This window comes from Canis aureus, chromosome X, assembly GCF_053574225.1.
Source record: "Canis aureus isolate CA01 chromosome X, VMU_Caureus_v.1.0, whole genome shotgun sequence".
NCBI lineage: Eukaryota > Metazoa > Chordata > Mammalia > Carnivora > Canidae > Canis > Canis aureus.
Genome location: NC_135649.1, coordinates 2171439 through 2189629, shown reverse-complemented (window position 1 = coordinate 2189629; position 18191 = coordinate 2171439).

Sequence of the window (18191 nt, the reverse complement as noted above, 5' to 3'; positions counted from 1 at the left end):
GCCACCCAGGGATCCCTTTTTCGTAGTTTCAAACTGTCTACTAGTTTCTCAATTTTGTCTTTTTATTTCCTTGAATGTATTGGATTTCATTATTTTACAGTCTGCATTGGATGATTCCATTATTGGAGTCTCTGTAGCTCTGTTACCGTGACTTTGTTTGTCTGTTTTTTTTTTCTTTTGAAGATTTTATTTATTTATTCATGAGAGACACGCAGAGACAGAAGCAGAGGGAGAAGCAGGCTCCTGGCATGAAGTCTGATGTGGGACTTGATCCTGGAACTCCAGGATCATGCCCTGAGCCAAAGGCAGCTGCTTAACCGCTGAGCCACCCAGGCGTCCCTGTTGGTTTTAATGAGCACTACCCCCAATGTGGGGCTTGAACTCACAACCCCAAGATCAAGAGTTGCACGCTCTACTTACTGAGCCAGCCAAGTGCCCCTCTGCTACTCTTATCTGCTGCTTTTCTAACTTTATTTTTATTACAATTTCTTCCCCCCCTATAGCCTGGTTGTTTTTAAGTGAGTGTTGGATATTGTCTATGGGAAACTGCATCAATAAATTGAGGCCAAGGATGATACTATCTTCCTCCAGAAAAGATATTATATTATATTATATTATATTATATTATATTATATTATTATATTTGCTTCCAGCAGGCAACTAGGACAATGGAAATCCTGGATTTCCTTAATCCAGTTTCCAGGTATTGAAATGGCTCAGATCTTGGACTACAGTCCCATAAGGGACAGGCTACAGTCCTTTCAGAGGGCTTATCTATTTATACTTTATGTTTACTCCTAGACCTTTGGGTTTTCAACCTAAAGCAAGAGATGCCACCTTTTTGGAGGGCCCTGAACTCCAAGTCTTGATCCCTTGCCGCAGAAGTCAACTGCTCAGCTTCTCGTGCTCTCAGCCACATCTTCTGGAATCAGTAAGTAAGCTCACCTTTCTCTGTTTCCCCTTTCTCCCATATGTTGGCCCCATAATGCTTCACTACCTGATATTACTTGAATATTTTCTCTCTCTCTCTCTCTCTCTTTAAGATTTTTTTTCTTTTTTAAGATTTTTAGAGTAATCCCTACACCCAATGTGGGGCTCGAACTCACAACCCCGAATCAAGAGTCACATGCTCTATCAACAGAGCCAGTTGGGTACCCCTATCACTTGGATATTTTTAAGCAAATGTTTTTCATATCTTGTCGAGCTTATTTGGTTGTTCTCAGTGAGAACGGTTTTTTTTTTTAATTATTTATTTATTTATGATAGTCACAGAGAGAGAGAGAGGCAGAGACACAGGCAGAGGGAGAAGCAGGCTCCATGCACCGGGAGCCCGATGTGGGACTTGATCCCGGGTCTCCGGGATCGCGCCCTGGGCCAAAGGCAGGCGCCCAACCGCTGTGCCACCCGGGATCCCTGTTCTCAGTGAGAACTGTTAACTCAAATTACTTACTCTGTCCTTACTGGCCACAGAAGTTATTCAGCACCACGCTTTTAGGCTTTCTTTAGATTGCTGGATCTACATATAATATTGCTTGCAAATACTGCATAGTGCTCCCTAATGTCCTATTTGCTTCCTCAGTGATGGATGTCCAGATTGCCTGTACTTCCCAGTCACTGCAAATGAAGCTGCAACGAGCTTCCTCACACATGCCACCTTACATCTCGTGTAAAAATTACTTTGTGATGTATACCCGAAAGTGGAATTATTAGATATATAGGCCAGGTAGATGCTTCACTAAATACTCCTAAGTTATTCTCCAGAACGGCTGTGCCCGTCTACCTTCCCAGGAGCACTGTACAAGTGCTCCTCTATCCCTATATCTCTGCCAGCATTTACTGTCATATATGTTTCTAGGTGTGGATGTGCATTTGCCAACTAATGGGTATAAAGTGACATCTCTGGGCAGCCCGGGTGGCTCAGCGGTTTAGCACCGTCTTCAGCCCAGGGTGTGATCCTGGAGACCCGGGATCGAGTCCCGCGTCGGGCTCCCTGCGTGGGGCCTGCTTCTCCCTCTGCCTGTGTCTCTGCCAGTCTCTCTGTGTATCTCTCATGAATAAATAAATAAAATCTTTTTTTTAATAAATAAAATCTTTAAAAAAAAAAAAAAGGAAATCAGACTCTGAGGGAGAGTGCTGAATGGGTGCTGCCTGTCCTGCCAAGGCTTAGGGGAAGGGCCACATAGGTTTGGGACTTCAACCTCTAAGGAGGGTGACCTCTGACTAGTTCTGAGAATGCTGAAATTAGCTGGCAATCAACTGATGCTCCCAGGCTGAGGACCAAGGCTGGGGGACAGCAACAGGAACAGAGAGCAAATAGGAAGGAACAGATCCTTGTCCCCTTTCTCCGGGCTTGCCGTCTTCCTCTCCTGTCCCTGCTGGTGGAACCTAACAGAGAGCCAGAAGACAAGGAAGACATGTGGTTGCTGAGTTCCAGTGCGAGCATCACAAAGCCAAATGTGGTGTATTTACCATCCCCAAGCCCCTTTGGCATCTCAGCATCAGTACAAACCCTTCTATGTGTGTTTGAACTTCTATCAGCGACGGTGACAACTTTTTGTTTCTGTCTGACAAAATGCCAGCATTATTGATAAAAATATGCTCACACCCTGTCTTCAAGGTCGACAGACACAAAGTCCTGACTGCCTTTGCAATCATCTCCCAATCACAGCCACAGTATTGATGATGTTGATTTCTGCTCAAAGTAAGTCAGAGCCCTGCTTGAATATTCTGTGACCCAGAGATTAAATTGTAAAATTACTCATCAAAACAATTGCTATATAAAGTACTAAAGGGAAAGGAGAGGAAGCAGAAAAGAGATTAGTCTATACCATACTATATTATAATATAATAGAGGAAGAAATTGTGCACAGCTGTAACACTTATTTCTATCAATGGTCAGTCCAAAATTGATTTTTTAAAAGATTTTATTTCTTTATTCATGAGAGACATAGAGAGAGAGAGAGAGAGGCAGAGACACAGGAGGAGGGAGAAGCAGGCTCCATGCAAGGAGCCTGACGTGGGACTCGATCCTGGGACCCCAGGATCACACCCTGGGCTGAAGGCTGCGCTGAACCGCTGAGCCACCCGGGCTGCCCCAATTTTTTTTTTAAGATTTTATGATTTTTATAACTTCCTTCTTCTGCTATCTTTTTCATATTTCTCTTACTATCAGCTGGCACTTTGGCTGCTTGCAGTTCTATATGTGGAGTTTCTCCAACTTTAATTCCTGAGGGTCTGAACACCTTTCAGACTGCTGTCTCCACCAGAAGTTGGCTGCTCTCAAATGGTGCCACGAATGGGGCGGTGTGAGCCTCTGCTGTTAGTGGATTAGGGCCCCGGCAGCAGTGAGGGCCAGGTTGGCCTTGGCAAGGGAGAGTCTATATTGTTGAAGTCCTATACATAAGCCCTCCAGTCACCATGGTCACTTTGTTCATGGGCCCATTGAGAAAATACTGGGGTGGCTGGGAAACTGGTTGACTGGCATTCACAAAGCGTGTCATTTTACTCATCTGGGTATTGAGAGTCTCCCCAGCAGTGGATGCCCTCTGAGAGGTCCATCCACATTCTTCTTCCCCAAACGTCTGTCACCAAATTTCCAACCCTATTCTTTCCAAGTCGTGATCGTTCACCCAAATCATTAGCAGTTTCCAGTGTAGACCCACACTTCTAGCCTTCTCTCAGGCCGTCAGAATGAGCAATCAACTACAGCAAATTCAATACTTACTGCAGGGGCACGTGGGTGGCTCAGTTGGTGAAGCATCTGCTTTGGACTCACGTCATGAGCCCAGTCAGGCTCCCTGCTCAGCGGGGAGTCTGCTTCTGCCTCTGCCCCCCCATCCCCGCTCCTGCGTGCTTATGTTCTCTCTCAAATAAATAAATTCTTTTTTTAAAAAAAGAATTTATTTATTCATAGAGACACAGAGAGAGAGAGAGGCAGAGACACAGGCAGAGGGAGAAGCGGGCTCCATGCAGGGAGCCTGACGTGGGACTCGATCCCGGGTCTTCAGGATCAGGCCCTGGGCCACAGGTGGTGCTAAACCGCTGCGCTACCAGGGCTGCCCAAATAATTCTTTTTTCTTTTTTCAAATAATTATTTTTAAAAATAAATAAATAGCTACTGCATGGGGCACCTGACTGAGTTGGTAGAGCATGTAACTCTTGGTGTCAGGGTTGTGAGTTCAAGCTTCATGTTTGGGCATGAAGCCTACTTTTAAATGAATGAATGAATTAATTAATGAATAGCTACTGCACAGCCAAGGAAACAATCGACACGACCAAAAAGCAACCTACAAAATAGAAGAAAATATTTGCAAACCATATATAAGATAAACGGTTAGTATTCAAAATATATTTTTTGGAAAAACCCCCACAACTCAATAGCAAAACCCCCAAATAATCCAATTTAAAAATGGGCAGAGGATCTCAATGGACATTTTCCTGAAGAAGACATACAGATGGCGACCAGACACATGTAAAGATGCTCAACACCGCTCATCATCAGGGGAATGCAAATCAAAATCACAATGAGATATCACGTCACACACATTAGAATAGGTATCATGGGGGGGGCACCTGGCTGGCTCAGTCAGAAGAGCGTGGGACTCTTGATCTCAGGGTTATGAGTTTGAGTGCCACATTGGGTGTAGAGATTACTAAAAAAAAATACACTTAAAAAAAAATAAGGAGGGCCTGTGCGGCTCAGGGGGTTAAGCATCTGCCTTCCGCTCATGTCATGATCCCAGGGCCCTGGGATCAAGCCCAGGTCAGGCTCCCTGCTCAGTGGGGAGTGTGCTTCTCCCTCTCCTACTGTCCCTCCCCCCTGCTCATGCATTCTCTATCTCAAGTAAATAAATAATTTTTTTTTTGGCTGGGTACAGTATACTTTATTGATGGTACAAATAAATAAATTCTTTAAAAAAAAAGAATAGGTATCATCCAAAGGACAAGAGATAACAAGCGTTGGCAAGGATCTAGAGAAAAGGGAACCCTCTTACACTCTCTGTAGAAATGCAAATTGGTGCTGCCCCTGTGGAAAAGAGTATGGAGGTTCCTCAAGAAAACAAAACAAAACAAAACAAAACTAAACTAAACCTACTACATGGATATATGGATATACCACTTCTGGGTATATATCCAGAGGATGTGAAATCACTATTTGAAAGAGACAACTGGGGACACCTGGATGGCTCAGCAGTTGAGGGTCTGCTTTCAGCTCAGGGCGTGATCCCAGAATCTGGGATCGAGTCCCACATCGGGCTCTCTGCGAGGAGCCTGCTTCTCTCTCTTCCCAACCCCCCCCCCCGTGTGTCTCTCATGAATAAATAAATAAAATCTTTAAAAAAAATGAAAGAGACAACTGCGCTCTCGTGTTCATTGCAGCACTATTCACAGTAGCCAAGACATGGAAACAACCTAAGTGTTCGTTAATGAATGGTCGGATAAAGATGATATTATGTGTGGGTGTGTGTATATATATATTAATATATTATTCAGCCATAAAAAGAAGGAAATGCTGTCATTTCAGACAACATGGATGGACCTTGAGAGCATCATGTTAAATGAAATAAGTCAGAGAAAGACAAATACTGTATGACCTTATTTATTTTATTTTATTTTATTATTTTCTATTTTTTATTTTATTTTTTATTTTTGTATGACCTTATTTGCATGTGGAATCTTAAAAAGCTGAACTCATAGAGGCAGAGAATACAATGATGGTTGTCAGGGCCTAGGGGACGAGTCCTGAGATGTTGGTCAAGAGTACAAACTTCCAGTTATAAGATAATAAGTTCTGGGACTCAAATGCACAACGTGGTGACTATGGTTAAAAATACTGTGTTGTGGGATCCCTGGGTGGCTCAGTGGTTTAGCGCCTGCCTTTGGCCCAGGGTGTGATCCTGGGGACCCAGGATCGAGTCTCGCGTCGGGCTCCCTGCATGGAGCCTGCTTCTCCCTCCTCCTGTGTCTCTGCCTCTCTCTCTCTCTATGTCTATCATAAATAAATAAATAAATAAATAAATAAATAAATAAATAAATAAATCTTAAAAAAAATACTGTTGTATACTTCAATGTTTTTTAAAATTCAATTTGCCAACATATAGCATAACACCCAGCACTCATCCCATGAAGTGCCCTCCTCAGTGCCCGTCACCCAGTCACCCATCCCCTCCACCTCCCCTTCCACTACCCTTAGTGTGTTTCCTAGAGTTAGGAGCCTCTCATGGTTTGTCCCCCTCTCTAATTTTTCCCACTCAGTTCCCCTCTTTTCCCTTATAATCCCTGTCACTATTTCTTAAATTCCCTGAATGAGTGAAACCATATAATGTTTGTCCTTCTCCGATTGACTTACTTCACTCAACATAATACCCTCCAGTTCCATCCACATTGAAGCAAATGGTGGGTATCTGTCATTTCTTTTTTTTTTTTTTTTTTTTTATTATTATTTTTTTTATTGGGGGTATCTGTCATTTCTAATGGCTGAGGAATATTCCAGTGTATACACAGACCACAGCTTCTTTATCCATCATCTTTCGATGGACACCGAGGCTCCTTCCACAGTGTGGCTACTGTGGACATTGTTGCTAGAAACATCGGGGTGCAGGTGTCCCGGCGTTTCACTGCACCTGTATCTTTGGGGTAAATCCCCAGCAGTGCAATTGCTGGGTCTAGGGCAGGTCTATTTTTAACTCTCTGAGGAACCTCCACACGGTTTCCCAGAGCGGCTGCACCAGGTCACCTTCCCACCCACAGTGCAGGAGGGTTCCCCTCTCTCCACATCCTCTCCAACATGTGTTGTTTCCTGCCTTGTTAACTTTCCCCATTCTTGTATACTTGAAAGTTGCTATGACGATAGATTTTAAATGTTTTCATAATAACAACAACATGGTAATTTTATTTTTTTAAAGAATTTTTATTTATTCATTTGAGAGAGAGAGAGAGAATGAGCACCAGCAGGAGGAAGGGCAGAGGGAGAAGGAGAAGGAGCCTCCCCGCTGAGCTGGGAGCCTGATGTGAGGCTCAATCCCAGGACCTGTTGATTATGACCTGAGCTGAAGGCAGATGCTTAACCATCTGAGCCACCCAAGCACCCCAAAATGGTAATTTTAGGAAATAAAGGCTATGTTACCTTAGTGTGATAAACATTCTGCAAATTTGGCACATATGCGTGTACCAAATTATCACATTGTACATCTTAAATTTTTTAAAGATTTTATTTATTTATCCATGAGAGACAGAGAGAGGCAGAGACCCAGGCAGAGGGAGAAGCAGGCTCCACGCAGGGAACCCAACGTGGGACTCAATCCCGGGTCCCCAGGATCCCACCCTGGGCTGAAGGCGGCGCTAAACCGCTGAGCCACCCGGGCTGCCCGTACATTTTAAATTTACACAATGGTATATGTCAATTATATCTCAATAAGGCTGGCAAAGATTGATTGATTCATGCCTACCTTCTATCCCCTGGAAAACAATTTTTTTAAGTTTTTATTTTTTTATTTGAGAAAAAGATGCACACAAGCAGATGGAGGGGCAGAGAGAGAGGGAGAAACAGACCCACTGCTGAGTAGGAAGCCTGACTCAGGGCTTGATCCTAGTACCCTGGGATAATGACCTGAGCCAAAGGCAGATGCTCAACCAACTGAGCTGCCCAGGTGCCTCTGGAAAACAGGTTTTTTTAAAGATTTTATTTATTTATTCATGAGAGACACACAGAGAGAGGCAGAGACCCAGGCAGAGGGAGAAGCAGGTTCCACGCAGGGAGCCCGATGTGGGACTCGATCCCGGGTCCCCAGGATCACACCCTGGGCCCAAGGCAGGCGTTCAACCACTGAGCCACCCGGGCGTCCCTGGAAAACAATTTTTAAAAAAGAATGGACAAGGTGCTCTACTGCTCAAGAGTCTGTCCGTGTGGAGAATTGTCCTTTGCCACTGTCCTTAGGGTCACCGCGAGTGGTGCTGTAACACTGCAGCCATCTACTTTCGGCAGATTGTACAGAACCATCTATAAAGCAGGTTTGAATTTCTTTCCTCCTCAGTGAGCTGATCATACGAATCATTTCCAGGGCGCCAGGGTGGCTCAGTGGCTGAGCATCTGCCTTCGGCCCAGGGCACGATCCCAGAGTTCCGGGATCGAGTCCCACGTTGGGCTCCCGGCATGGACCTGCTCCTCCCTCTGCCTGTGTCTCTGCGTCTCTCTCTGTGTCTCTCATGGATAAATAAATAAAATATTTTTTTGAAAAAAGCAACACTTCTTCCTTTTGAAGTATAGACATGGAAGGGGCGAGGAAGTCATGCTGCTCGAGGTGGTTGCCAAGGGAATCAGAAGCACTTGCTCACGCAGCTTTTTGTACTTTCTGAAACCACCTGAGTTTCCATCTCTAAAATTCCATTTCCGCTCACTGCGGTTCGCTGCTGCACATGCTCAACCTACGGCTGGATGGGTTAGGCAAACACCTAGCTCCTGATGGAAAACTCAGGGCATATGGTCACCCATAGTTTTAAGAATTCATCCTCTACCAGGGCCCAGGAGGAAGCCAAATCTGTTTCTCTGAAGGACAGTGGTTATCCGAAAAAGGCGTGGACTTTCTACAGAACCCTAGACGTCTGCGCAGTGACCCCATTGTTGGTGTTAGCCAGAGGCTCCGTGCAATATCACTACTTTCCACAGGCGTTTCAATTATTCCGAGATCTGCTGGGTCACAAAGTCCAGTTGGAAGAGTAGCTTGCCCTGAAGTCTGGACTCACAGAGTTGTCTCTTGCTCCCCCACGCCAAACTGGTAGCCTTGAATTACACAGTAAATGAGTCATCATATCACACTCACTTGTGATATATATTCCACAATCCCAAAAGGTCCACCGGACATTATTTTTAGAGGTAGTTGGTGCAGGCGTAGCATCTAGCCTTTCACCTCGAAGAGGATATCGTTATGTGCTTTAGAGCAGTAAATTTCCAGAAACTCTACGAAGGCTTTACTACCCTAAACGTTCATGGGGGTTTATCTCCCACCTTCTAGTTTGTCCATGTCCCCCTAAGACATCTATAGTATTTTCTGCTTCTTACTCATCAGATTTTATCAGGATGATGTCATCAATGTACTGCACCAGTGGATATTGTGAGAAATGGGAAGACCATCGAAGTCCCGAAGTACTGCGTCAGAGAGGAAAGGTAACTTGGGCAACACTGGGAAAATGCACCGTTGGCCCTACCAGGTGAAAATAAAGTGCTTCCGGTGGACTTCGCGAATTGGTATGGGGTAAACTGTCGGATAGGGCAAAGGCTATCAGGGCAGACTACAAGCCACGAGATGTGATGCTCTGTCTCGGTGGAGAGACTACATCTGGGACAGCAGCTGCAGCTGGAGTCACTGCCTGATTAAGTTTGCGTTAATTCACAGTCATTCTCCAAGATCCATCCACCTTCTGCACAGGGTCAAGGAGACCAATGGAGATACATCATCACAATCGCAGTTCAGGTTCAAGGCACTAATCTTTGTAATTCCCCCTAGGAGTTATACCTTTGGGTTCCTGTCTCTATATCAAGCCAGGGATGTTCTGACATCTTTGGGGTTTTGTTTTTGGGGGGGGGTTGTTTTGACATCAACTTGTTTGGTTTTATTTGTTTTTTTTTAAAGATTTTATTTATTTATTAAAAATAAATAATTTTATTATTTTATTTATTTATTTATTATTTATTTTATTTATATTTATTTATTTATTTGTTTGTTTGTTTATTTATTTATTTATTTATTTATTAAAGAGACATAGAGAGAGAGAGAGGCAGAGACACAGGCAGAAAGAGAAGCAGGCCCCGGGCAGGGAGCCCGACGACGTGGGACTCGATCCCGGGTCCCTAGGATCATGCCCTGGGCCGAAGGCGGCGCTAAACCGCTGAGCGACCCGGGCTGCCCGTCATTGTAGTTTTGATTTGCATTTCCCTGGTGATTGGTGATGTTGAGCATCTTTCCATGCGTCTGTTGGCCATTTGGATGTCTTTTGGAGAAAAGTCGCTCATGTCTTCTGTGCATTTTTAACAAAGATTTTATTTTGGGACACCTGGGTGGCTCAGTGGTTGAACATCTGCTTTCGGGCTGGAGTGTGATCCTGGAGTCCCAGGATCCAGTCCCACATCAGGCTTCCTGCATGGAGCCTGCTTCCTCTCTGCCTCTCACTGTGTCTCTCAGGAATAAATAAATAAATAAAATAAAAAGATTTTATTTATTTCTTTAAGATAGAGAGAGAGCATGAGCAGGGGGAGGGGCAGAGGGAGAGGGAGAAGCAGACTCCCCATTGAGCAGGGAGCCTGACATGGGGCTCAGTCCCAGGACCTCGAGATCATGACCTGATTCAAAGGCAGGCACTTAACCTACTGACCCACCCAGGCACCCCATTCTGTCCATTTTAAATTGGATTATTTGTGTTTTGGGTGTTGGATTTTATAAGTTCTTTATATTTTTTGGATACTAATCCTTTATCAGATACATCATTTGCAAATACCTTCTCCCAACCAGTAGGTTGTCTTTTAGTTTTGTTGGTTATTTCCTTCCCTGTGCAGAAGCTTTTTTTTTTTAAGATTTTATTTATTTATTCATGAGAGACACAGGGAGAGGGGCAGAGACACAGGCAGAGAGAAAAGCAGGCTCCCTGCGGGGACCCCCATGTGGCACTCAATCCCCAGACCCTGGGATCACACCCTCAGCTAAAAGCAGGCGCTCAACCACTGAGCCACCCAGGTGTCCCAGAAGCTTTTAATTTTGATGCAATCCCAATAGTTTTGATTTTTGCTTTTTTTCCCCTTGCCTCAGGAGACATCTCGAAAAATGTTGCTATGGCTGATGTTAGAGAAATAACTACTTGTGCTCTCTTCTAGGATTTTTATGTTTTCAGATTTCACATTTAGGTTTTTAACCCATTTTGAGTTTATTTTTGTGCCTGGTGTCAGAAAGTTGTCCAATTTCATTCTTTTTTTTTTTAAGATTTTATTTATTTATTCATGAGAGACACAGATAGAGGAGAAGTAGGCTCCATGCAGGAAGCCTGATATGGGACTCAATCCAGGGTCTCCAGGATCACGTCCTGGGCCGAAGGCAGACGCTCAGCCACTGAGCCACCCAGACATCCCCTTTATTTGGTTTTTAATCCCAGTAGAGTTAACATACAGTGTTATATTAGTTTCAGGTATATAATATAGTAATTCGACAGTTCCCATCCATCACCCAGTGCGCATCATGAGTGCACTCCTTAATTCCCATCACCTATTTCACCCTGACCCACCCCTGCACTCCCTGGCCCCAGTAACCATCACTTTGTTCTCTATAGTTAAGAGTCTGTTTCTTGGTTTGCCCTTCTCTCTCTCTCTTCCTTTGCTCATTTGTTTTGTTTCTTAAACCCCACATGTGAGTGAAATCATATGGTATTTGTCTTTTTCTCAGTTATTTCTTTTTTTTAAAGATTTTTATTTATTTATTCATGAAAGACACACACAGAGAGAGAGAGAGAGAGAGAGGCAGAGACACAGGCAGAGGGAGAAGCAGGCCCCGGGCAGGGAGCCCGACGACGTGGGACTTGATCCCAGGTCCCTAGGATCATGCCCTGGACCGAAGGCGGCGCTAAACCGCTGAGCGACCCGGGCTGCCCGTCATTGTAGTTTTGATTTGCATTTCCCTGGTGATTGGTGATGTTGAGCATCTTTCCATGCGTCTGTTGGCCATTTGGATGTCTTTTGGAGAAATGTCGCTCATGTCTTCTGTGTATTTTTAACAAAGATTTTATTTTGGGACACCTGGGTGGCTCAGTGGTTGAACATCTGCTTTCGGGCTGGAGTGTGATCCTGGAGTCCCAGGATCCAGTCCCACATCAGGCTTCCTGCATGGAGCCTGCTTCCTCTCTGCCTCTCACTGTGTCTCTCAGGAATAAATAAATAAATAAAATAAAAAGATTTTATTTATTTCTTTAAGATAGAGAGAGAGCATGAGCAGGGGGAGGGGCAGAGGGAGAGGGAGAAGCAGACTCCCCATTGAGCAGGGAGCCTGACATGGGGCTCAGTCCCAGGACCTCGAGATCATGACCTGATTCAAAGGCAGGCACTTAACCTACTGACCCACCCAGGCACCCCATTCTGTCCATTTTAAATTGGATTATTTGTGTTTTGGGTGTTGGATTTTATAAGTTCTTTATATTTTTTGGATACTAATCCTTTATCAGATACATCATTTGCAAATACCTTCTCCCAACCAGTAGGTTGTCTTTTAGTTTTGTTGGTTATTTCCTTCCCTGTGCAGAAGCTTTTATTTTTTTTTAAGATTTTATTTATTTATTCATGAGAGACACAGAGAGAGGGGCAGAGACACAGGCAGAGAGAAAAGCAGGCTCCCTGCGGGGACCCCCATGTGGCACTCAATCCCCAGACCCTGGGATCACGCCCTCAGCTAAAAGCAGGCGCTCAACCACTGAGCCACCCAGGTGTCCCAGAAGCTTTTAATTTTGATGCAATCCCAATAGTTTTGATTTTTGCTTTTTTTTCCCTTGCCTCAGGAGACATCTCGAAAAATGTTGCTATGGCTGATGTTAGAGAAATAACTACTTGTGCTCTCTTCTAGGATTTTTATGTTTTCAGATTTCACATTTAGGTTTTTAACCCATTTTGAGTTTATTTTTGTGCCTGGTGTCAGAAAGTTGTCCAATTTCATTCTTTTTTTTTTTAAGATTTTATTTATTTATTCATGAGAGACACAGATAGAGGAGAAGTAGGCTCCATGCAGGAAGCCTGATGTGGGACTCAATCCAGGGTCTCCAGGATCACGCCCTGGGCTGAAGGCGGCGCTAAACCGCAGAGCCACCCGGGCTGCCCCCACATTGGGCTTCTTGCATGGAGCCTGCTTCTCCCTCTGCCTGTGTGTCTGCCTCTCTCTCTCTCTGTATCTCTCACTAATAAACAATCTTTAAAAAAGGGACGCCTGAAATAAAAAAATTAAAAAATAAATATAAATAAATAAATAAATAAATAAATAAATAAATAAATAAATAAATAAGGGACACCTGGGTGGCTCAGTGGTTGAGCATCTGCCTCTGGTTCAGGGAGTGATCCCCGGGCCCTGGGATCGAGTCCCGCATCGGGCTCTCCTCGAGGAGCCTGCTTCTCCCTCTGCCAGCGTCTCTGCCTCTCTCTGTGTGTCTCATGAATAAATAAATCAAAATTTTAAAACAATCTTAAAAAAAATAAACCTACCTTGTTGAGTTTTTTTAAATCATGAATGGATGTTGTATTTTGTCAAATGCTTTTTCTGCAACTCTTGAAAATATCATGCGGTTTGTATCCTTTTCTTAGTAATGTGATGTATGATGCTGATTGATTGGTGACTATTGAACCACACTTGCGTCCCAGGAATAAATTCCACTTGATTGTGGCGAATGATCTTTTTAATGTATTGTTGATTTGGCTTGCCAGTATTTTATTGAGTGTTTTTACATCTCTGTTAATCAGAGATTTTCGCCTGTGGTTCTCTTTTTTGTGGTATCTTTATCTGGTTTTGGTGTCAGGGTGATACTGGTCTCATAGAATGAATTTGGAAGTTTTCCTTCTTCTTATATTTTTTGGAATAGTTTGAGAAGAATAGGTACACTAACTCTTCTTTAAATGTTTGATAGAGGGATCCCTGGGTGGCGCAGCGGTTTGGCGCCTGCCTTTGGCCCAGGGCGTGATCCTGGAGACCCGGGATCGAATCCCACATCGGGCTCCCAGTGCATGGAGCCTGCTTCTCCCTCGGCCTGTGTCTCTGCCTCTCTCTCTCTCTCTGTGACTATCATAAAAAAAAAAAAAATGTTTGATAGAATTTGCCTGTAAATCCATCTGTCTGGTCCTGAAATTTTGTTTGTTGGGATTTTTTTTATTATTATTATTGATTCAATCTCCTTGCTGGTGATTGGCCTGTTCAAAAAATTTTTTAAAGATTTTATTTATTCACGAGAGACACAGAGAGAGGCAGAGACCCAGGCAGAGGGAGAAGCAGGCTCCACGCAGGGAGCCCGACGTGGGACTTGATCCTGGGACCCCGGGATTATGCCCTGAGCCAAACAAAGGCAGCCGCTCAACGGCTAAGCCATCCGGGCGTCCCAGTCTGTTCAAATTTTCTATTGTTCTGACATCATGATATCACTGGAATGAGGCCAGGATTGAGTTCAAGTTTAAGTTACCCATCCAAGTAGGCTGTTGCATTCCCTCCTAGCTGCATGACCTAACATTAAATACAGACTCTGGTAAATGCATCCAGCTCAATAAATTACATCTAAGTCGGGAATCTCTGGGTGGCTCAGCTGTTTAAGTGCCTGCCTTCGGCCCAGGGCATGATCCTGGCGTCCTGGGATCGGGTCCCGTGTCGGGCTCCCTGCTTAGAGCCTTTTTCTCTCTGCCTCTTTCTCTCTCTCTGTGTGTCTCTCATGAATAAATAAATAAAGCCTTTTAAAAAGAAAATTATGTCTAACTCAACGTTCCATTCCATCCTCTTTGGTATAACATTTCTAGAGCTCACTCCCACACATATTCTCCAAGCTTTCTGCCAGTACTTGGAAAAATCTTGCTATTCTTTTGGTGTGTAAGCTGTTTCCCCCTGGGTCTCAGTGTGTGCCTGTCCTCCTGGAGCTTGCTGAGGGCAGGTCCTAGCTATGGGTTTAATGGTAACAGGGGATGGTGTCTTGAGGCGTGGCGTGTCTTGAGAAGAATGGGCACCCCCTTGCAAGGCACCAGAAAACTTGCATGAAAGCCCTAAACATTCTCTCACCTGGCTGGCTCAGTCGGTAGAGCACGCAACTCTTGATTTCCGGGTTGTAAGTTCGAGCCCCACGTTGGATGCAGAGATTACTCAAGAATAAAATCTTCAAAGAAATAAATAACATAAAAAAAAAAAGAAAATGAAAAAAGGGCAGCCCCGGTGGCTCAGCGGTTTAGTGCCACCTTCAGCCCAGGGCCTGATCCTGGAGACCTGGGGTCGAGTCCCACGTGGGATCCCTGCATGGAGCCTGCTTCTCCCTCTGCCTCTGTCTCTGCCTCTCTCTCTCTCTCTCTCTCTCTCTCTCTCTGTGCCTCTCATGAGTAAATAAATTTAAAAAAAGAAATAAATAACAATTCTCTTCCTTTTTGTAGCCACAGGGCTGCTGGGGCTGAAAATCAGGCACAAAGTTCAGTTGTGCAGGTTCAGAATCCCAATGTCATTTGAATTCCTAGGTTCTTCACGTTTCTTATGTGGAAGGCAGAGTAATGGGTGGGAGGAGTGGCACCCTCAAACTCAGTGGTGCTTTCAAGCCTGAAGATGCAAGCAAACCAATCCACAGGGCCCCCCTTTTGGGATAGGATTCCTGACACCACTCTTGTTACCAGTTTCTCCATCAGCCTGGATCTCCAGGAAGCTGAAACCATGACAGACACTTCCCTAGCGTCTTCAGAGGGAGCACAACTCGGCCAACACCTTGATCCCAAGATGGGATCCAGAACTAGGAGACAATACATTTCTGTTGTTCAAGCCCCCTGCTTGGAGGTCCTTTGTTCCAGCGGCCCCTGCAGACTCATGGAACAATGGGTAGGAGCTACAATTCCTCAAACTTCACAACTTAGAGACGGGGGCAGGGTCTAGCTAGTGCTGGGGTTCCTGAGCTCAGAAGAGGGCTCCGTAGGGCTGGGACCCAGATTTCTGAGCAGAAGGGCGCTGCTTGCCTGGTGATGGTGCCTCAGAGTTGGGATGCACCAAAGCTGTTTTTGGAAGCATTGGGAAATTTGAAAATTTGGTTTGGCTGGTGCCATGGGACTAAACTTCTCGCTACTAGCGCAGAGAAGACATGCAGAAAGGGGCATGTCCCCTCCTCCTCCTCCAGCCTTGCAGTGTCCCTCTAACAACCCCCTCTGGTAGCAGAGCCTAAGATGGAGCCAGCTGGCAAAGCACGAATGTGGTTTGCACAATCCCCACTCTGGCATCACAAAGCAGATGACAACAAAGTAGGTTGAGACCCAAAAGACAAGAAGCTTATTAACGGGCACACTCACTCTCTGGGTCAGCCCCTCTCGTCCCAAGGCACGCACCTCTCGGAGGGACTGCGTGCACCCATTTTATCCATAAGCCAGAACAGGAAACCGCCCAAATGTCTACCAACAGGAAGATGGATAAGTAAGCTGTGGTGTAGCCATACAACGGACACCGCTCTTGGCAGTGAAGAGGAGGGAAGAGCTGACACAGACAGCCGCACGGGTGATGTCGCAGGACAGGTTGTCTCTGGAGCAGCATATTGGATGGGCGGAGGCACGCAGGGGCTTTCCCCAGTGATGCAAATGTTCTTTTCTTTTAAGATTTTATTTATTTATTCATGAGAGACACAGAGAGAGAGAGAGAGAGGCAGAGACACAGGCAGAGGGAGAAGCAGGCTCCACGCAGGGAGCCCGACGTGGGACTCGATCCCGGGTCTCCAGGATCACGCTTGGGCCAAAGGCAGGCGCCAAACCACTCAGCCCCCCAGGGTTCCCTGATGCGAATGTTCCATAGCTTGATCTGAGCGGCGGATTTGCAGGCAAACAATGGAGGTGTGCACTGTATTTCAAGCATGCTAGGTCTCAACGAAGACCTCTTTAGGAGCTTTTCAGGGCAGCAAAATAATTTTGCATGATAATGTAAAGGTGGATCAATGTCATTATATGTTTGTGCAAATGCACTGAACGCACAACAGAGTGAAGCCTAATGTGAGCTGTGGACTCCAGTTAATGGCAGACGGTTACTGGCTCTTTGTGGAAAGGAGCGTCCCACACCAACACAGGATGGGAACTGCGAGGTTGGGCAGCGAGGGACTCTGTAGGAACTCTACTCGGCTCAGTGTTTCTGTAAATTTAAACTTGATTAAAAAAAAAATTTTAAGGAGGCTCCACACACAATGTGGGGCTTGAACTCACAACCCAAAGATCAAGAGTCGCACCTCTACTGAATAAGCCCTCCAGGCGCCCCTCTAAACTTGCTTGAAAAACCAAACTCTGGTGCGCCTGGGTGGCTCAGTCGGTTGAGGGTCCGACCCTTGATCTCAGCTCGGGTCTCCATCTCAGGGTCCTGAGTTCAAGCCCTGCGTTGGGCTCCGTGCCGGGCATGGGGCCTACTTAAGCAACAAGAACAACATCTAGGGAGGCAGCCCAGGGCCGGTGCAGCAGTTCCACGGGCTCCTCAGGACCCCAGGCTCCCTTCACGTTGCTGCTCGGCCAACCCCATGGTGGGTCCGAGCTCTAGGATGGCTCCTCCCAGGCCACCAGGGCATTCGTGTTGCAGTGAGGAGCCAGTGGGGCAGGGACGGGCACGCTCTGCTTCTGAGGGCGCGGCCTAGAGGCTACCCATCCACTCACAATCCAGGGCCCGCCTAGGTGCAAAACGGATGGGAAATGGACCTTCAGCTGAGCAAAATCCTATTGTGATGTCAAAATAAGCAGATCCTGCGGACAAGAAGCAGACGCTGACTGCTACGGCTGGAGATTAAGCGGGATGACGAGTGTGGACAAGTCTCCAGGGGATTTGCCGTCAACCGGAGCACAGACGCGGGCAAAGCTGGAGGGCTGTGGTGAGAGGGGCGGGTGCTTTTCGGGTGGAAGCTGTGATGGCACAGGACTGATCAACAGGGACAGATAAATTAGAGATGCAGAAGAGACAGCGACCACCCCTGAGCGGGTCACGGGGGTGGGAGCCCGGGCCGGGCACAGGGACAGAGCTCCGTGGCCTGCGGCTCAGCCCCGGGGCCCGGGAGGGTGAAGCGCCCAGGGCAGGGGACTGATCTGACCGTGGGCAGGTGGGAATCTGGGGTAAAAAATGCTCTTCTCATGCTTTCCATGCTCAGAGACGAAGCACAGACTGCACAGGACCTCACCTTGGAGAGCCGGGGCGCAGGTGGGCTCGGGAATCCCCGAGGCGGGCCGCCCAGCCCTGTGGGTCCAACTAAGTTGGTCATCCATTTATTTTTTTATTTTTATTTTTAAAGATTAAAAAAAAATTTTTTTTATTTATTTATGATAGTCACAGAGGGAGAGAGAGAGAGAGAGGCAGAGACACAGGCAGAGGGAGAAGCAGGCTCCAGGCACCGGGAGCCCGACGTGGGATTCGATCCCGGGTCTCCAGGATCACGCCCTGGGCCAAAGGCAGGCGCCAAACCGCTGCGCCACCCAGGGATCCCCTATTTTTAAAGAT